This window comes from Streptopelia decaocto (genome assembly GCF_964273445.1).
Source record: "Streptopelia decaocto genome assembly, chromosome: 5".
Taxonomy (NCBI): Eukaryota; Metazoa; Chordata; class Aves; order Columbiformes; family Columbidae; genus Streptopelia; species Streptopelia decaocto.
Genome location: NC_138659.1, coordinates 16,979,726 through 16,998,916, shown reverse-complemented (window position 1 = coordinate 16,998,916; position 19,191 = coordinate 16,979,726). Strand labels below are relative to the sequence as shown.

Below are 19,191 nucleotides of genomic sequence, written 5' to 3'. Positions count from 1 at the left end.
TAGGACTTTGCACAGTGGCACCATTTTTCTGTGGTTTTGTGACTTGTAAGCTGAGACAGATGAGCAATTCTGCCATCTCTGCTGGGATACAGCACTGACTTGTACTACAGCTTTGTCAGGCATATCCTTGCATCTGCACCGCAGTTAGTGACAGTAAAAGCTGTTTTAAAATGGGATTCCAGGTGTTTGATTGCATTTTCTGTACTGCAAGCCTGAGTGGTGTTGAAGCCAGGACAACTGCAGTAGTGGGAAGCTGTTTGGGGTCTGGTGATGGAAGTGATAAAGGAAAACAGTGGCTGAAACACCAGCTGGGGTTGGGAGAGTTAATTCCCTCCCTTTTGCAGAGGTCTTGATGAGTCCTTAGACATTGCTGGTAATGCATGTTTATCCCTGACCTGAGCCCAGGTTCTCGGCTTGCTAAGTCTCTTGCCTTGCCATTTTGCAGTTGGGATATTAGGTGAGAATTGTCATATGCCTGCTCACACCCAGCCATGTTTTTTCTAGGACCCTGCAAATCTCCACTTGTTTCATTATCGCAGGAGAGTCCTGATAGGGGTTCCAAGGTGGCGGGGGACTAGTAGTCACCGGTACAGCAGCTCATCCAGCTACAACCAGTTCTGTGCAGGAGCACACGGACAAGCAGAACTAGCTTTAGCAGTTTCTCTGTTGTCATGATTCTACCAATCTGTAGATGTCATATGTACACAGGTAGCACAACCCTGTTCGACCTGGTCTACGGCAACTTTCTTAATTAGTGAGATATGTGCCTTTAGAAAAGGTTCAGGCAAAATAAAAGTACCGGTGCTCTTGTTAGGATTAGGGTTTTATGCTGAGTAGAAATATGAGGTTAGTTTCCAGTTTGGGGATTACTGGATTGTGTCACAAGGCTGGAATTTTGTTATTAAATGCTTGGCATGTTGTGCAGTTCTTTCAGCTAGCAACACAAATATAGCCAGCACCAGGCTCCAAATATCCAGAAGATGAGTGGAGAATTGATTATGAAAGTTTTTCTGGAAACTCAAAAAGTAGAAGAATAGTGTTTATCTAGTTCTTCACTTGCAACCTTTGCTCTAATCTACCTGAATGCGTGTTCTGGTACCCAGGTTCTGTTTATGCTGTTGGATTAATGACCTGAAAGCTGTCAGCTATTATTTGGACTTGCAGAGCTGTCCTTGAAAACAGAATGTGGCTTGTGCCATGGAATCCCTACTGCTTGGCTCTGCTCTGTTGCAAGGAGAGGTCTGGGGACTTTTTTAAACCATCTATGAAGTTTATTGGGTAGCAAAGCTCTAGGTAATTCTTTTTTATGAATGAAACATCCTCAAATCGATGGCAGTTTCCTGCATTACCTCATTTATTATTTTAACGGGGCAAACCTGATCTAGTGACAATCTCTGCCCTCAGGCACTTTTAAATTACTTGCTTGGATTCTTTTGTGAGTGCGGCAGAAAGGAGTCCTGCCCAGCCCGAGGGGTGCCATCCGCAGGGCCCCAGCCAGGGGCTGCCCTTTCCCCTTCTCCTCAGCACTCCTGACTTCATTCTCTTTGCACCACATTTCCCTTTCCCCTGATTAGGAGCTGGGAGGGGGAACTGGTTTCCTCCTCAGTGTTATGGGACAGTTCACTTTTGCTTGCTCTCTTGTCCAAGTTAGTAGGCAAGGCCTGGAGATGACAGGTTTTGTTCTCCTCGCTGGCTGTTTTCCATGCAGACACTCCCCAGCACTTAATAAGCTGTTAACAGCTGCATACAAAAGAACAGGAATAATCCAGTTAAGAGTCCCAGGGAGTGGATGGTTCTGGTGTTGGTGATGATCCTGCTCCAAGTGGGAGGTAGGACTATGGATGTGCAGAGATCCCTCCCACCTGATGTCTCTGGGATCCTCTTTCCGCATGTTTTCTGCTCTGTGTGCAGTGTCACGTAACCCAGCATCTCTCCTGGGTGCATGTGCTGGAATGTAATACATTTTTGTGTATGTTTTCTGTATTTTCTTGCTTACGTTACAGGAGTTATGCCCTGAGTTCCTTGGATTTTCTAGAAAATGGCATTTGCTAGGGCTGACCATGCTGCTTTTATGTAGTAAGACTTAGCCAGGGCTTGTGAAGGTGCAAGGCAGGGGAGCAAAGCTCAAATGTACTGTGTCATCTTCTGGTGATGCCTAGTACCTGTGAGACCAAATTTATCACGATCTCTTCTCTTTTCTTCCCTTGTCATGGAAGGCCAGCATATTTTGCATATTTACAGTTGGAGTTTGATATTTATTTATTTATTTATTTATTTATTTATAAGGTAGAGGAAGGAAAATTCAGTAGTATTTGGATGAGTCCATACAAGAAGCTTTCACTCTGGGAGTCTAGAAAATTTAATTTTCTGCTGTTGCCAGGGGAATGTGTAATGTTTAAACAAGAAGAAATATGTAACAGAGGAATTCTTGAACTGAGGCACTGTTGTCTCACAGCTCTGCCAGGCCCCAGCAGTCAGCATCCCCTACAGACAGGGCTCGGCACCATTTATTTCTCGAGATGCTAACTTGTTAATTTTATTTTTTCTTACTGCTTAACTTCTAGGAAGCCATTGTTTTCAGTGGTCATTTAGCACTGCAGAACTGACACCTGGCAATGTAACAAGATGCGCATTCCCGGTAGTACATGTTCACACCTGGACCCTCTGCTGTCCCCAAGTACCCCAGCACTCAGAAGCCACGTCTTTGCAGCCGACCTCTAAGTTGGGCTGGTTTGGGTTGGTTTTGGGAGCATGTTCTGAGCTGTCTGGTCTGTGCAGCAGGTACCAAGAACAGGTTGCTGTGCTTCTGTGAAAAGGGTACAGCTGCTTGAGCTCTGCTGAAGCATCTTGGAGTCTCCAGCTGGCGCTGAACCTTCCTTCCATTTCTGCCAGGTTTGAGAGGCAGAACTGAGAGCATGTTTCTCTGCCAACACCTTCAGTTTCTGCCCTTTATTGTCTGCAAAATTCAAGTGAGTTGGTCCAGGGTGCTCTGTCAGCAGGGAGACAGAGACGTGGCTGCTGCTTCAGCTCCCCGTGAGCCTGGCACGGAACCAGTTCTGTCAGAGCTCACATCTGTTTTGCCATGGACTATTCAGACTTGGAGATTGTTTCTAGAATTACTTAAATAGCTAGCTTAATTTGAAAGGTAATTAAGTAAATCATCAGAGAAAACAAATCCATTCCCATTCACTTTGGCCTGTAAATGCTGCTCCAGATCATCTCACTCTTGTGTGGTTCGGGTCAGAGTCCCCATACCTTGCAGTGGTTAAGCAGTAGATTTCCCCATCCTGGAAGATTCTGTCAGGTATCCTCTGATGACATCTCTGCAGACTTACTAAGGATGGTGACATTTTTTTAGGGTAAGAATGTAATTTCTCTTCTTAAGGAAGCATGGTTTCAAGTTTGATTCACTTGGAAAATTTAGAAGGCCACTAGCATTCCCTCTCACTGCTGTCTCTGTTTAAAAGTACAAATGTCTCTTGATATCAAAGTTTAGCAGTTACATTTAATGCAGCACATATACATTATCTTAAAGTATATTACAGTAAAAAACCTAGATATTAAAAGGTGATCCTTGTTATCATCTGTTAGAGCAAGAGTGATGCTGGCCCTGTATAAAATCAATGACAAAGCCATTACAAAATTCAATAGACTCAGAATTTCAATTTCCAAATTTCTGCTTCAGTGCCCTGGCATTTAAACCAGAGAGCTTCAGGGAAATGTATTATCACAGATGTGAATTTCAGGCCCTACAAGCCAACATCCATGATGAGCATTTAAGGATTTCTCAATTTCTGGAAACAAATTTTCACTGAAGTGTTTGAGCCAAATTTAAATAAGAACTTTTGTTCTTCCTTTGTGTGAACACTCAATGTGCTAGGAATAAAGATGTCTAAGTTGTGTTTTGCTTTGGTTGGTAATAAGCCTGTGCTGTGTTAATTGTATTTGGGATGATATATTACTTTCCGGCAACAAAAGATTATGATGCCTGGCTTTGACATTCTTGTGTAGCACTAGTTTGCTGTGCTGCACACACAGTTCTGGCAATAATTTGAATTTATTCAGCGAACATGAGTGAGGCAGGTTCCAATTCGCTGCACTCTTGATGCCATCCACATCCTCCAGGCAAAACTGCATTATAAGAAGTGGGCTTCAGATGATGTTTCATAGCCAGAAATTCAGTCTTAATGTATACTTTTATCCTATTTTGTTACATTTGGCAACGGCTAGTTTTTACTGAACATGAAATTTTCTGCTGTTGACTTTGTTTGTGGATTTCCACGGGCTGGGATGTGTAATTTGGTCTTCTCTTCAGATAAAATGCAATGATCAGACTCACATAATCTTGCTGCGTCTAAAGACACAGTAGCTAATTTATACATTTCAGTCTTGTGGGTTTGCAACTGCTGCAAGTTAACATGCAGATTTTCAAAAGATGTTACAAACTCCCCTTTCTCCTTGGGGAACTTGACGTGAGCTATTGAGAGGAGGAAATGACTTTATCCCAGGATCCTAGGGTTTTAAAATGTTGTTTAAAATATTGTGTACAAATGCTGAGAATAACGTGTTGAAAGAACAGAGGGTAAGGACATAGTATCCATGATAAAATTGCCTGTCCTGTTCAAAGCAGGGGTCACCCTTTAGCCTGTCTGCTCTGCAAGTCAAACTTTTGCCTCCCTGGGAGAATCTGAGAAAGCAAACAGTGTGTGTGATTGTCCTTCAGCAAGCCCTGGAGCTCAGCAAGCCAGCCTCTGTCGAATTATGGCTACATTCGACTTTCAAATTTGAAAATCCATATTGAAAACCTCCTGTTTGCATTTAAGCATCGCCGGTGAAAATGAAGTCTGGCCTGCTGCATTCTTTGATACAAATTCCTTCTTTTCTGGCTAAACTGTGGATTTTCTCTGTGTCAGAGAGAATTTCATCCTCCTGAAGCCCTGGTGGCCTTAGGAAAACAGTGAAGCAACCTTTCTTTTTGGTCTTTCTCAAACTGTCATCCTTCCTGGTGTGCAGGTGGGGAGCAGGGAGAGCTGACTATCAAATGGACTGGAGAAGAGTCTTCTAGATACTCAGCTGGGAGAGATGTTGCTTTTGGTAGCATCTTAGAGCTGTTCTTGCATAGTCCAAAAACCTCCATAAAGAAATTTAATAATCTAAAATCTAAAAATATATTTTATTCTGTAGAGCACAAATGGCCTTATCTTTATCCAGGGCTTATCAATATGGATGTGTGCGAGAACAACACCGCTCCAAGTCTAAGTAACAGGAAGCTCAAAAGAAGGTTTTTTAGGTTTTCAGCTGAAGGCCAGTAATTCTTTAAAAAGCATTTCCATCAGCATCTTATAGTGTGTTCCAGCAAAGCCTACGATTGCTCCATTATTCCTCACTGTTGTTACTCTGCAACACCTGGAAGTTTTGTTCCCATGTGTGTACAGACTTCCAAGGGTGAAGCAGCAGAGGGGGATGTGTGTGCTCCCGAGGGGCAGCATCCCGGCCAGCGGAGACAAGAGGGAGGAGAAGGAGCCGGGGGCCACTGGGCTGTGCAGTGGCTGGAAGCCCAGGAGGAGCAGCCGGCGAGCGGCAGCTGCAGCGGTGCCTTTCCTCTCCCAGGCAGCAGCTGTTTGGCTCAGCCAGATGCAAACAGCAGTTGGGAGGGACCGGAACAGGAACGTAAAACGTGTTTCTGAGAAGGGAGATAATGCCTGTTGCATCAAGTGGGGTTTTGTTTCCTTTGGAAGTGTCTGTTCTGTTCATAGCCCTTCAAGACATTTTGGAAGCAAAGTCTTAGTCACTCTGATTTTTATCTCCTTGGGTCCTTTGAACCCCACTGTGCTCCAAATAAAATTGATAGTGAATGTGGTGTTGAGGAAAGATGTATAAGCAGAGACAGTAGAGTCACTTGAATGTGTCTGGCATGGACCAAAGGATACTCTTGAGTTTATGTGTATAGTCTTGATTCGTTTGTCTTCTGTATGGTTGCTGGAACTTCATGAATCATATTAATACTGTCACTGAACTTCTTTCAGCCTTATTTGTCCCAGGCCTAACTAATACTTTGTTATTTTTAAACTAGTCTTTGGAAGGACAACATACACTGTAGATAATTATAGTGAAAATAAAATATACTGTAAAAAATGTCTCCAAAACCCAAAGTGGTTGCAGACAGACGTGACCAGTAATAGTATACATGTATTTAAAATGTGCTGCATGCTTGACAGACAAAGAGTTGTGGGCAAGGAATAGAGGAAGATTGCTCGTTTTGGAAAGCCTCTGTGAAAGACACACCGCTTATGAAATTGGTGTGGACATAGGCTAGAGCAGTATAATTGGGAAGTGTGGGAGGAAGATGTGGTTATAAAGTGGGAAATGTCTCAGTAAAGGAAGTGACAATAGTATCTCACTTATTAAGAGCAGAGAACAATTGTTGACAACAAAATGAGTAGGAACACAAGTTTATCCACAAACAAGTAATGTGCATTCCATCAGAGCAGGCCGTGGAAATAGAGCTCTGAAGCGGTTCCTTTCCTTCAGGAAATAACCCAAGTTTAACAATGCATTAATAACGCTTTAATAATGCGTTTTTCTTTAGTGATAGCATGGTATTCATTGAAGAGAATTTGGCTCAGATTGTTCTGAACAGGTTCCAGGAGGGAAAGATGGGATCTTGCTTATGATCTGTAGCGGTATTAAATGGAATTGATGCTGACCAAGCCCTAAATGTATAAAGACATAAATGATACCTTCACCTCTGGAGCTGCAGTAGCCAGGAAGGCATTGACTTGTGTGTGGTAGGAATGAGATTCTACATGAAATAAAGGCCTCTATTATATTTAATTTGCCTTGAATTATGGTGTATGCAGAGACCACTTCGAAATACCCGTGCTTATTTTCTTAGATGGACTTCACACTCTCACAGCTTCAGACTACTGTTTTTTTCCATTAATTTTCAATTTTTATATCTGACAGTCCTAGACAGAGTCTTTATAGAAGAAAAATGTGCAGAGCTGAGATGTTCTTGATTTCATTAAGTAGAAATCTCGCTTTATAGCAAATGTTGTTATAGTATTACATTTGAGAGTGTTATTTAAAATCTTAGGCACACTTTTAGAGTTAATTCTGGTCAGATGAAGTTATTTGCTTCCAGTTTGAATTAATCCTTTTGCCAGATTTTCAGCTGGACAGCACACAAAGATTTTTTTTTATGAAGTAAGAGCCCAGGTGTTATTATGAGCGTGTATGGATTATCATCACTTCCCACTGGACCAAACAGAACACTTGTGGTTTCCAGGTTTTATTTTTAAATCACTTACACTCCTAGGACAAGAAGTGTGATAAAATTAACTGTACTTTTTAATCTTCAAGCTGGCTTTGAAACTTGTAATTGGCTTTTAAACTATTTGAGAGTGGAACATAAAACTTGTTTTCTGCTTCTGGGACTCATGGTTGCTTGTGGCCTACCTGCTGGGATGGCTGATGGAAAGACAGAGTAGTAGCTACAGAAATTGTCTGGCTTCTCATAAGGACTAAGGTGTGTTAGGAGGTTCTTTGACACCTAAATCTCCTCTCTCTGAATCCTAGAAAGCAGCAGACCCATTTCTCCAGAATGTGGTCTTGTCTTTTTCACTGTGTTTTATCACAGCATTGGGATGGGGCTGTTGCAGAAGTGTGTGCTCTATGGCTAAATGCTCTTTTAGAGAGTCCTCTGTAGGTGTGTTCTACTTCTGTCCACAGCAGCTTCTCACCACTTAATTATTTTAAAATACACTTCCATACCAGCTCCTAGTAGGGTGGACTTTTGTTTCTGATGGTCAAAGCAGAGAGATGCATCTAAGAATGAGATTGTTTTGCTCCATACCTGGTATGGCTTGTTCCTCACCATGTAGTTGGATAAACTCCAGCTTTGCCAGCATAGTTAATGGAAACTGTACGGGTTTGGGTCAGTGATTCAGAATTTTTAATATCTTGGGCTAAGCTGAGAAATCTTTCATGCTGGAAACCACTGTTCAGGAAATCCTCTTTGTGTTTTGATTGCAAACATTAAAATGTGCCTGTGAATAATTCTGGCACTAGAAAATACTTCTCATCAAGAGAAGGTGTGGAGGAGCAGCACATGAGCGACTCGAACAGCGTGTGCACCACGAGAGTCCTGGGCAGAGCAGGTCTGTCTGTGAAACCCCACGGGCCACTGCCCTTGCAGTGTGGTTAGCAAAGCTCCTTAAGCATTGCATAACTGATTATTATTGTTGCTTGGTGTCGTGACCATCCAAAGTAAGGTTTGAAGTGATAGTGGTCTCAGAGAGACTTGATATCCAATTTGAGGAAAACAGTCTAAGCTGTGCTCAGACAGAGCTGGCTCTCTGTGAGGAATGTAAACCGACCTTCTTCTCTTGATCTGAGTCCAGCCAGGCTCCTGTGTATTAAACAATACTCTCCTCTGAGGCCCTAGACGTGGATATTCCCAAGCTGTTCCTCATTGATGGTTCCTTCCCTGAAGCTTTGGCCAGTGTGGCGGTTCCTGGGCTTAGTCACTTGTTTGCATCTGGGAGGCTCTCGTTTAATGTCCTTTCCAGGAACCCAGCGTAGAGCTCTCCTCCTTTCTAGGAACAGTCCTAAGCACTCAGACCTGGACGTTTTCATCAGGCTCAGGAGCTCAGTAGTTAATCCCTGGGCTGGTGACTACTGGAAAACAAGGTTGAAAATGAACCATTTTCATGTCTCAGGTAGTCTGGGGCCAGCATCTCCAGAAGGGGGTATCTCCTTGACGTCAGGGAAACACACTGTGGGTTTCTCTTTGCTAAACCATCTGTCTGGTATTTGCTTACCAGCTGTAAGCTGTAACTCTCCGGCAGGGAACCAAGGTGCTGCATACAGTCTAGGCAAAAAGTTTCCTAACTTCTCAAGTTCAGTTTCTGAAGCGCCAATGTAGAGAAATGTGTACAGAAATGAAACAGGGCATAAACATGCTGTCATTTGGAGAAAAAGGACAGATGTAGCCGTTTTCTTGGTTTAAAACATTGACAAAAGCAGTTAATTGTGGTTCTAGGAGATTAAGAGAAAATGTAAAGAACTACATTTGCACAAGCAGAAAAGAGCTCTTTAGGTTCAGACTAAACAGAGAGGTTATACTACAAATGCTAAAAAAAGGAGTGTTAAGCCAGCTGCGTAAACTGTTGAAGTGTTGTGACAGGATATTTCCGTTTCGGTGCAGAACTGGTTAAGTGTTGCTTTGGTGTGGCATGTCAGGATGAGGATTTTACTCACAGCTTGTGCCTTGTCAAAAGGTTTTAACAAATGCATGTAAGAAGTGTGTATGTACTTCAGGCTCAGGTGCATCTGTAAACAGGAGGGTATGGCTGCAGGCCTTGTCAGGGAGAACAGCCTGATGTCCTGTATGTTCTTGAATAATTAGCATTTAACACTCTAGGACACTGCTGTCCCCCCTCTGCTCCCCTGGCAGTTATGACCATCACCATCCCTTATCCTCCTGTGGATTAGGACCTCTTCACATGGATCAAAACTGACAGCCCTTGTGATTTATTAAGTCTCTCCAAATCTTGGTAGTTGATTTAAGAATGTATCTGTTTGCTTATAAAAGTCACTTCCAGTAACTTAATTCTCATAGGAAATAGATGCCTAAGAACAAGATTGGTTTGCATTAAAAGAAGGAAAATAAACCCACAGCCCTGTACCTCAGATATGGCACCTTTTATCCAACTCTATTACAAATGACCTTTGTCTGCTTGCATTGCCTTTTTTGTTTAAAAACATCCTAACAAAGTCTTGATGCAGTTGCTTTGGCTTGTATGAAATTCCAGCATTGAATCTGACCCGTCAAAGGACGAGTTGCTGTGTTCCTTGTCTGCATTTCCCGCCCAGTAACGGCATGTGCAGTTGTTACAGGGCTGCGTGCACTTTTGGTATGCTTATAAACAGGTTTCTGTGTGATCAGAGGGAGAGAGTGAAATGATCTGCAGCTCGGGGACTGCCTGGAGTTCACCGTGCCTTTGTGCAGGTTGGGGGAGCTCTCAGAGAGCAAGCGGGAATGGAAATGAAAGGGAGCGCAGCCACCAGGACCACATAGCCTCAGGCTCTTGCTGGTCTGTATACCCTGGTGCTGAGAGCCTGATTACTAATCTTTTCATTGATCAGCTGGGGTAATAGAACAGACACTACACATTACATTGGTTAATGACAAGCTGAGTGGCTCCCCAGCTGTCTGAAGGACAGAATTAGGAGTTAGTGCCCAGTACCTCTCTGATATTTTGCAGAAATTGGGGTGAATCCAAGATGTTAAATCTTTTTATGTAGAATTAAAATCACAGTGGTAGTAAGAAAAAGAGGGGACGGTTCATGTGGGAGCTGGTTTGAATGATTAAAAAAGTGCCGATGCAATTGATGATGTCCACACAGTGAGATCAGTTTTATTGCCATAGTATTTGTAGCCTCACTGTCTAAGAGTTCATTGATATACTTACTTGCCTAAAAACCTTAATGTGTCATTTTTCACATCTTTATTCTATTATTAGAATTCCAGTAGTCTTTCTTTGACCTGTAAGTCCCCTGTATTTTGAAACAGTTAGAAAAGCTGGAAACTCCAGTGGCTGCGTGAAATGTTGTCAATGGGTCATTTCATTTTTAAAACCCACACTTATGGAAACACAGCTTCTGTGGTTCTCTGATATGATTGCATCATACTTTGCAGGATATTGGCAGAAAATGTTGAAATTAGCTTGAGACTTCTTGTTTCACAAGCAAAATGTACATAATTAGAATATGTGAAGGCAAAAGCATTTCTTGAAGTTCTGGATGTTATTGTAGTTTTGAGTTTTTTTCTTAAACCATTATCATGGGCTTCTGTTGCTGCTTTGTGGACTACCAGGCACCACCAATTCTCAAGCACCATGCAAGGCTCCTTCTCTGCTTAGTGGAGGCAGAAAAGCCCTTCTAAATTTTTGCCACTTATCCCTAACACCTACCATTGCATGGACTGAATTTCCTTCTGGAGATGCCTCTCCTTCTGCAGATTTTAAAGAGAGCCTAAACAACTCTGTCAGGCAACTAAAGCTGGAAAAAATTAATCTCACCCTGAGTGGGGAGATGAAAGGCTTCTATTTGCTTGAGCCATTATGTTTTAAATGTGGTTGAGAGTTGGCAAGCACTGATAGAAGAAAACATCTTGCTCTCCAGGAAGAGAGACAGGCCCAGGGTCTGATGTGTCTTTTGAGTGCAAGCAAGCATCTCTCTACATTTTTATCTTCCCAAAGCTGACCTTTCACTCTCTTTAATCGAATCTGGTGCCTGTGATCTGGCTAATTCAATTGCTGTGGCAGACAGGCTGTTACTCACATGCGCAGTCATGAGTTGGATAAGGAGTGTGATGTTCTTGCACCAGTTTATACCGCTGTTTATCCTTTATCTGTCAGGCTGCAGACCGGAGTCCAAGCAAACTACTATTGTCACAAGTGAATGCTTTTTCTAAAGAAACTGCTGGTTTGGTCATGAAAAGTGAATAATGCTTTGCCTCCATCACGGTGCTGTAAATCTTGGTGGCTTGAGTTCCTGCAGCATTTTAGTAAAAAAAAAATTTAAAATGTACTTTCACACTGTTCAAAATTGAATGATTTCTTCTCTTCCCTAGCTACATGAGCGGCTTCCAGGATTTTTTTAGGGTAAAGGCCAGTGAGCCAATTAAACAGTTTACCACCACCAGAAAGGAGGGTTCCTGTTGTCAATGTTTCCGTGGTTGTGCATGTTCTTGTCAGATCCGTTCTTGAGCCATTTTATCGCCTTGGCAGAAAAACAGCCCGAAGAGTTGAGAGGACTTGGAGGAGGGTTGGACAGTTGCCAGAGGTTGGCAGGGATGGTGCGAGGGATGCGGGAGGCAGAAGGAACCCCCTGTTTCTGGTGGCTGTGGGGTCAGGTTGCTCAGCCACCTGTGGGATATGCCTGGCCAGTCTGAAGTACAGTTTTGTAAGATGGGCTGGGGGAGGATAAGGAAGAATCCTCAACATCAGGTATCCAAGATCCTTTTTGCTACCATGTGTGAGTTAATCATGTAATTTTGTCTTTTAAGACCATTTTCCATCAGGTTGTTTTCTTGTTTTGGTTTGAGGCTTTCTTTTTTTGAGAAAAAATGTTAAATGTTTATAGACTTTTTTTTTTTTTTCCCTTATAAAATGAAGCCTGTTTCTAAAATTGATTTACATCTTCCTCAGCAACACTAGAAATTCAAACAGAGCAGGCGCTTGGCAACAAAACTGGGCTCAGAATTGAGATCTAGAAGTGAAACTTAGCTACAAATGTGCAGAGAAGGAAGCTCATCAGGCTGGGGTGAATATGAGTTATGCAAACCAACAGGCAAAAAAAAAATAAAAGGAAACTTCATGCTCTTGTTTTAGTTGAGATTATTAGTCACAGAGGTGACAACTTCTTTAACATTATTATATTGAATATCTCTTTAATTAGAAGAAACTATGAATAATTGGTGAATCCTTAGCCATACAAATGTCCTGGGATCTGCAGAATGAGAAACATCTTTCCAACAAGCATCTGGAATGTGATACACATTGCACAGATTAAAATGCTGCCGTCAAACTTGGAGTCAGCCCACTGCATCTTGATATTAAAACTCCGTTGTCTCTGAACTGACATTTTGGGAAAAACAAAAGGCAGTTTGCATTTGGAGCACCAGCCCGGGCCCGAGTGTGCCAGACCACTGTCCAGCCATCGGCGGCCATGGAACTTTGCCTGTCCTGGCTGCCAAGGCGTACAGAGACCCACCCAAGTCTGAGCTGAAGTCATTGCACAGCTCTGGGTAGATCCAGCGGATTCAGGCAAAAATGCAATCTTGTTGCTGACTGAGAAGAGTGTTTGTTTCATTGTTATCTGGTTGTGTTTCTCCCTGTATCACTCACGTTGCTTTATTCTCGTGGTTTTGACAGTGGCATTTGCATTGTAGGAAATCATATTTATATAAAGACATGCTTTTATTCAACTTTGGCAGAATGTGGAAGGAGGGGGAAACCATTTTTTGTAGTGAAATCAGAAAAGGGAAAGTGATAGATCAGTAGAAAAGGAAGAACACTCATTTCTTCAGGTTCCTTAGAGAGGTGCTTTACCAGCCTTTACTGACAATGCAAATGAAACCTAAATTTTTAAAATCGGATCAAAGGCAATTTACTAAAAGTACTGCCTGTATTTATAAAACACCTTTCTGCCTGTGACCTAAACCATCGTTTCTTGTCACTGCTGGGAGGTGATACCTCCATCTCAGTGAAGAGGAATTGACCTCGGAATGTTTAAGAGGAATATTCAGGTACCTTGAGCATGTAAGGCTGAAGGATGGGGGGCAGGAGGAGATCCCCAGAGACTTAACTCATGATCAGTTGCTTTTTCCAGAAAGTTGAGGGACAACAAATATTTCAAGCAGAGACTTTCCAGCCCTTCTGATGTGTGTCTGTGTAGCTGATTCAGCATCCACATTTAAGAAAGATTTGTTGCTGATTTCCTGTACATGTACCGCGTGCTCAGCAGCAGCATCTCTTGGGCTGCAGATGAGATTCAGGCTGCCGCTCCCTGCTCTTGGGCAGTCAAGGGGAAACAGCAGCAAGGGAGAATAGAGAGGAGCAACCTCTGCTGCTGAGCTTTGACTTTCACTGATTTAAGCCTAGAATTTAATGCAGACTATCACTTTATTCTCTCCTGTCATTACCCTTGAAAGCTGTTCCTGGATTTTGCCACTCATTGCTTTCAATTTTTTTGCTTCCTCCTCCATATGCATTACCCTCCTCAGTGAATATATTGTCAGCAATTTATTATAGCAGCAATCACAGATCAGTGGATGGATCAGAAAAGGGAGAAAGTCACAGTAACTGAGAGATGTAAGATGCTCTTGGCCAAATGTCATTTTATTCCCACAAACCAGATTTTAATTCAGTACATGATATCATGGCTGCAAAGGACATGTATGTTCTTTTGACAGACACTAAAATATGTTTTAAGATAAATCCCATGGTAGGTGCTCAGCTCAAGAATGCATCTGCTCATGTTCAGTATTTGGGCTAACGAACAGTTTGGTCCTTTTGTACAGTATGACAGACTGGGTGCATACTTTTTAGAATAACTAGCAGGAGTTTTGCAGTCTGCCATTATTTTTAGCCAAAACCTTAAATGTATATTCAGCTGTGCACCAGTAATAAATATAATTGTTCTTTTCATTAGAACATCTTTTGTATCCATTGTATGAAAGTTGCCCTGCAGACTGAATCCTGCATCTGTGTTCAAATTCTGGCTGTTTGGCTCTTTGGCTGAGCTATCTGAGATGATGAGTCGTCTGCACTGACAACTGCAGGTGATCTACTTCTTGCCTTGCAGCTATCTTGCATAGCGCGGAAGTTCAGTGGGGGGTTTAAATACATTATTTCTGCTGCTGCAGAAGGCAAGAAGACAGTAATTTCAAACCAGGGCTGGATCTTGTGCCATATGTGTTGCAGGATTGAACACATTGTGATCAGATCAATTGTCTTGGTTTCAAAAAGGTTGAAGTTTGGATGCTACTTGGCAGTTGTTTCTGTTTAGGATTTTAAAGTTCTTTTGCCTTCTTGGCTGCCTGTATGCATGGATGGATTTGTTCTGTAAGAAAGGATGCTTTCTTCTGCTTTGAAAGGAAATTGTTTTGTCAGAAGTGTGTTCAGTCACACACTTGTGTGGCCTTTCATGGACTTCTGTAGCTATTCCTAAACATTTCTCATGTGTATATAGCCTTGATTGCTATCAGCATTCTTTCTCATATGGAGTTTGCATGAGTGGTCTGCAAGTTACTAAGGCAGGGAAAGAGTAAGGTAGAAGTATCATCTTGACAGACTCTCCCAAATTTGAAACAAGGTGCTGATGGGTCTTAGAAAAGCTGGTTAGAATAGCCCTCTGGTCCAACCTCCTGTGTGAAGGAAGGCTGTTGCCGACACTGCGTGAGGTTGGCCATGGCACTGTCATGTGGGATCTGAAGACCTCTAAGGATGGAGATCTCACCACAAAGTGAGATCAAGGTGTTGAGTACTTCACTGCCCTTTGAACTCAGTTGGAAGAGAAAGAAGAGGACAGCTGTATTAGCAAATGGATTTTGAGCCACAGTGTTATGTTGATCCAAGATTTGGAGAAAGTCTGACATAAATTTCTCTTTACCCATCCAGCTTCTGTTTCATGGGGAATCTGAGCTAGGGAGAAATGAGGATTTACAGTCTAGTCCATCTCAGGATACTGGATCCAATGAGCGTGACCATGAAACTGCATCACTTTTGTGCATTGTTTGGCTCTCTGCGTATGTGACAGGGCTGCAAAGGCAGAACAGCGGAAAAAAGATGTTTGTTGGTGATAACATTTCCCCCCTCCAGTTTGTGTTGTGTGTGTTCTTTTGGGGCAGAGTCTCCAGCTGGGCAGTAATTCTGGGAATCCAGAATTTGTCTTCTGTAGAAGACCTGAAGTCTTGCAAGCAAATATAGAAACTTTGGGTTAACATTTTGTCAGAGAAGCAAAGAATCTGGATTCTGTCCTTTTTGGTTTTACTGGGCCTTATTCACATGCCCTACCTAAATTACATGTTTTTGCAATTACAGATTGCAGTTGCAAAACTAATAGCCTGCAGATGCTGCGTGAAAGCAGAACTCTGCTGCAGTGAATTAGAGAAGAAGGGGAATTTCTTTTTATGGGTAGTAGTAATAAAACAATTAATTCCTTTTGGGTCTTACAACTTTATAAGATCTACAAAGATAATTGACAGACCCAACTGGGAGTTACAGATGAACTGCATTTCTGTGCTTATATAGCCCACGGGAGGGACAGAAAATGGCAGAGAAACATTATTTTCAAATATTTTGGAGCAAACTTTTTTTATTTTTATGATGCTAGTTCGATTGAGAGAGCCTTTAGCAGAAAATCTGATCCTTATCAAGCATAATAGGAGGAACTTTTCCACCAGTATAAGCTGGGATATTTTTTTTGTCTTCACAGAAGCTCAGAACTGAGTCAGCTGTTTGCATAGACGTGTCTTTTCCAGTTTATCTTGAAACTCAACTAATTTCCACGACACATGCACAAATTACCAAAACATTTTCAAGTCCTTAAAAACCTTCCTATACGATTTTAACCAAAACTGTTTACTTAAACATAGAATTCTGTTCTTCACATCCTCTTACTTTGGGTTTAGGAATTTTTTTTAATCTGCTGCCAAACCAAAATTACATCATAGCAAATGCATGCATTGTTCTTTACTTTTGGGCCTTGCAAAGCAGTTCTGCAGACAAGTTTAATTGGCTGGATTTCTAGCCACTCTGTCCTGTGCCCTCCTTGTTCACATGGCCTTTTTCTTTCCTCTACAAAGGAAAAAAGACGAAACTACAAGGAAGAGTATGTATATGAGAGAAATGAAGTCCAAAGGGGGAGCCTTCACCTCTCTCCACAGCAATCGGATTGGTTTTGCTGTTCCTCATGGTGTCCCTAATTAGCAGATGTATCCACAAGCTTCTGCTGTTTTTCCAGATGTGTCGCAAGTCAAAAGTGAGATTCAAAAAGCTTGGATGGAAACGAGGCAGGTTCATCTTGGGCAATTCCAGAATGCGGGATTTGCAGGGGAATGGGGGGCTTGGCAGCAGCTGGTGGTTTTGCAGCTGGTGTCAGGTTGTTAATGGGATGGAGAGAGGTGTTTTGGTAGGATGGAAGGTTAGCAGGCCTGTCTTCTGGAAGTGTGCTTATATTTTGATTCCTGAAGAGACACATGATTCCTTCTGAGAGGCCACTGGGTAGATTCTGCTGTTTGACTAATAGATACCTGATTACCAGCATATTTCAATGTTATCTTAAGGCATAATTCCTCCTCTTTGGCCTTGGAAGTTGCATATAGGGATTGTAAAGCATGCAAGTAGAAAAATTGAATAGTATGTCATTTTTTTTCCACCTTTATATGACACCTGCTTTACAGCTGCCTTTGCATTTAAGTAATACTTTGCATTATAGTCTGTGGCATATTGGAAAGGTGCTGGGTTGGTCCTCTCAAACCTTGACAGAGTAATGAGATTCTCTTGCATTTTTTTTCTTGTTTTCTCGCTTGTAACCTTGGTATTCTACGTAGAGGGAACTGAGCAGGATACCAAATAAAACAAATGGCAGCAAATTAAGCTGGGAGGACATGGGTTCAAACCAAGGAAAGGAAGCAATTCATACAATAAAAGTCAACTTATGGAACTTCTTCCCAGAGTGCATTATAGATGTTCTAAGCTTACGTGCAATTCAAGGAAAGACTGGGAATGTTCGTGGAAAAAAATTGATTAATAGCTGCTAAATACGTAGAAGTCACATCTTTGTTAGAAAACCCCTAAAACAGTAATTGAAAATGGTTGGTGGCTGGAAGACAGGTAGGGGAGAGTGTCATATCTCTGCATACTGCTGGTTTCTGTCTTCGTGAGATAATCTGGCTTTCCTTGGAGTGGGAGGAGGACAGCAGCAGCTCCAGGGCAGCAGCAGGAGTGCTCAGCCCAGGACAGGCAGGAGCGGAAAGCAGGAACAGCTTCTGCAGCAGGAAAAGCTTCATTTGCCTCACATCATTGTGAGACTGGGTCCTCTGCTTTTACACCTGCAGGGATTTTTCTGTTCTAAAATAGAACCATATGGTGACTGCTGTGATGTCTTGGATCTTTTGGGAGTCAAGGGCTACTGGAAAGATGATTCGAATAAATGTCTAAGCCCGAGACACTTGAGCAGCCCATTTAAAAATCTAAGCTATGTCACTTTTATTTGGCCTATGCTTTTTGGGTTTGTTTTGGTCTTTAGGGGAATGTAACATAAATTCAGTCCAAAAGGAGTAGGGACAAAAAGTAATGTTTGCTGTCTCCATTTGTGAATGGCAGAGGAGGACACAGATCGCAGCAGGTCTCCATACCTTAGCAGTCTTCATAACCTTTTTAGTTCTTAATCCAGAAAATGTCCTTTGCCACTTGTTCTCCTTTACACTGGGAAAACGCTTAGTGCTGACCTCCAGAGCTGAGCCCGGCTCATAGACAAGCAGCAGTGCTGCCGTTGAAGGGAATGGAGGAAATTCCTCCAAAGGAGGCTCGTGACAGAGTGAATTTTCCATTCCTCTGAGGTCTCTGGGATTTTCACAAGGCACTCTGACTCACAGCGAGGTGCTTTCCAGTTAGTTTAGTTTTGGAGCCGAGGCCATATCACATCTGGCAGTAGCACAGTTGACAATAAAAGGCACTAAAAGCTTCTTCATTAAAAGGTCTCTCATGTGGGAAGTAAATTGGATAGCAACTCCCTCTTGTGCAGGGACACTGACCAGCAAGTGTTCCAGAGTGCAGTTAGGTGTTATTTATAAAAATTCGTCTGGGAATGTCAGAAAGGTGTAATCTTACACTACAAGACATTTTATTGACTATGGGATTGAGCTACTTCTGGTAAAATGCTTAAATAAAAAGCATATCTCATCACTTCATTGCTGTGTCCAAAGTATGGGCTGTAAAAACCACCTGTGCCCTGGGGTTGGAACAGCATCAGTGTGAATAGGAGCACTTCTGGCAAAAATAAAAGCAGAAAAAGAAGCTCTATTCCCACCACTTCTGTGAGCTTTCATGTTATGTGATACTTCGCTCCCTCCTCCAAAATAGGCTTAAAACTTAGAAAAGTAATTAAATTCTATGATTAGGGATTGGGCGTTGAATTCTTGATTACAAACACTCTTCTTTAGTATGCTGCAAAATCAAACTGTGTTAATATATGCTAGCTAACCTCAGGTTTAATATATGCAGAACTGGTACTCTTTGAAATTAGGTTGAATGGTTATTATTAAACCTAAAGTAGTAAAGCTACTGGGGCCTCCCAAGGTGGGCTGTCAAGAGCCGGTGCAGAGAGGCTGAGACCTTGTGAAATTTTATTGTGGGATTTCTGTGGATTCCTTTCAGTCTTTATCCAGTCTTTCACTCCCTTACTCATCTTTGCATGTCCTGGATTCCCTGTAAGGATCCATGATGCGGTCAGTAAATCTGTTTTGATTTATAAGATCTACCTGTAAATAAATAAATAAATAAATAAAAGACACATCAACTTGAAAAACAAGGCAGCTTTACAGTTTGTAGTATAATGAGCAAGTAGTGTGTCTACAAGTCACAGTTTGTGTAGAGGTTTTGACTGGTTTCCTCTCTT

The 19,191-nt window shown here is 42.1% G+C and overlaps 1 protein-coding gene across 3 annotated transcripts in view; it reads left to right on the top strand.

Moving 5' to 3' along the window:
* The window catches only part of ATF6 (activating transcription factor 6), a 74,070-nt gene that overhangs the window by 31,359 nt on the left and 23,520 nt on the right, over nt 1–19,191 (top strand). The window lies entirely within an intron of this gene.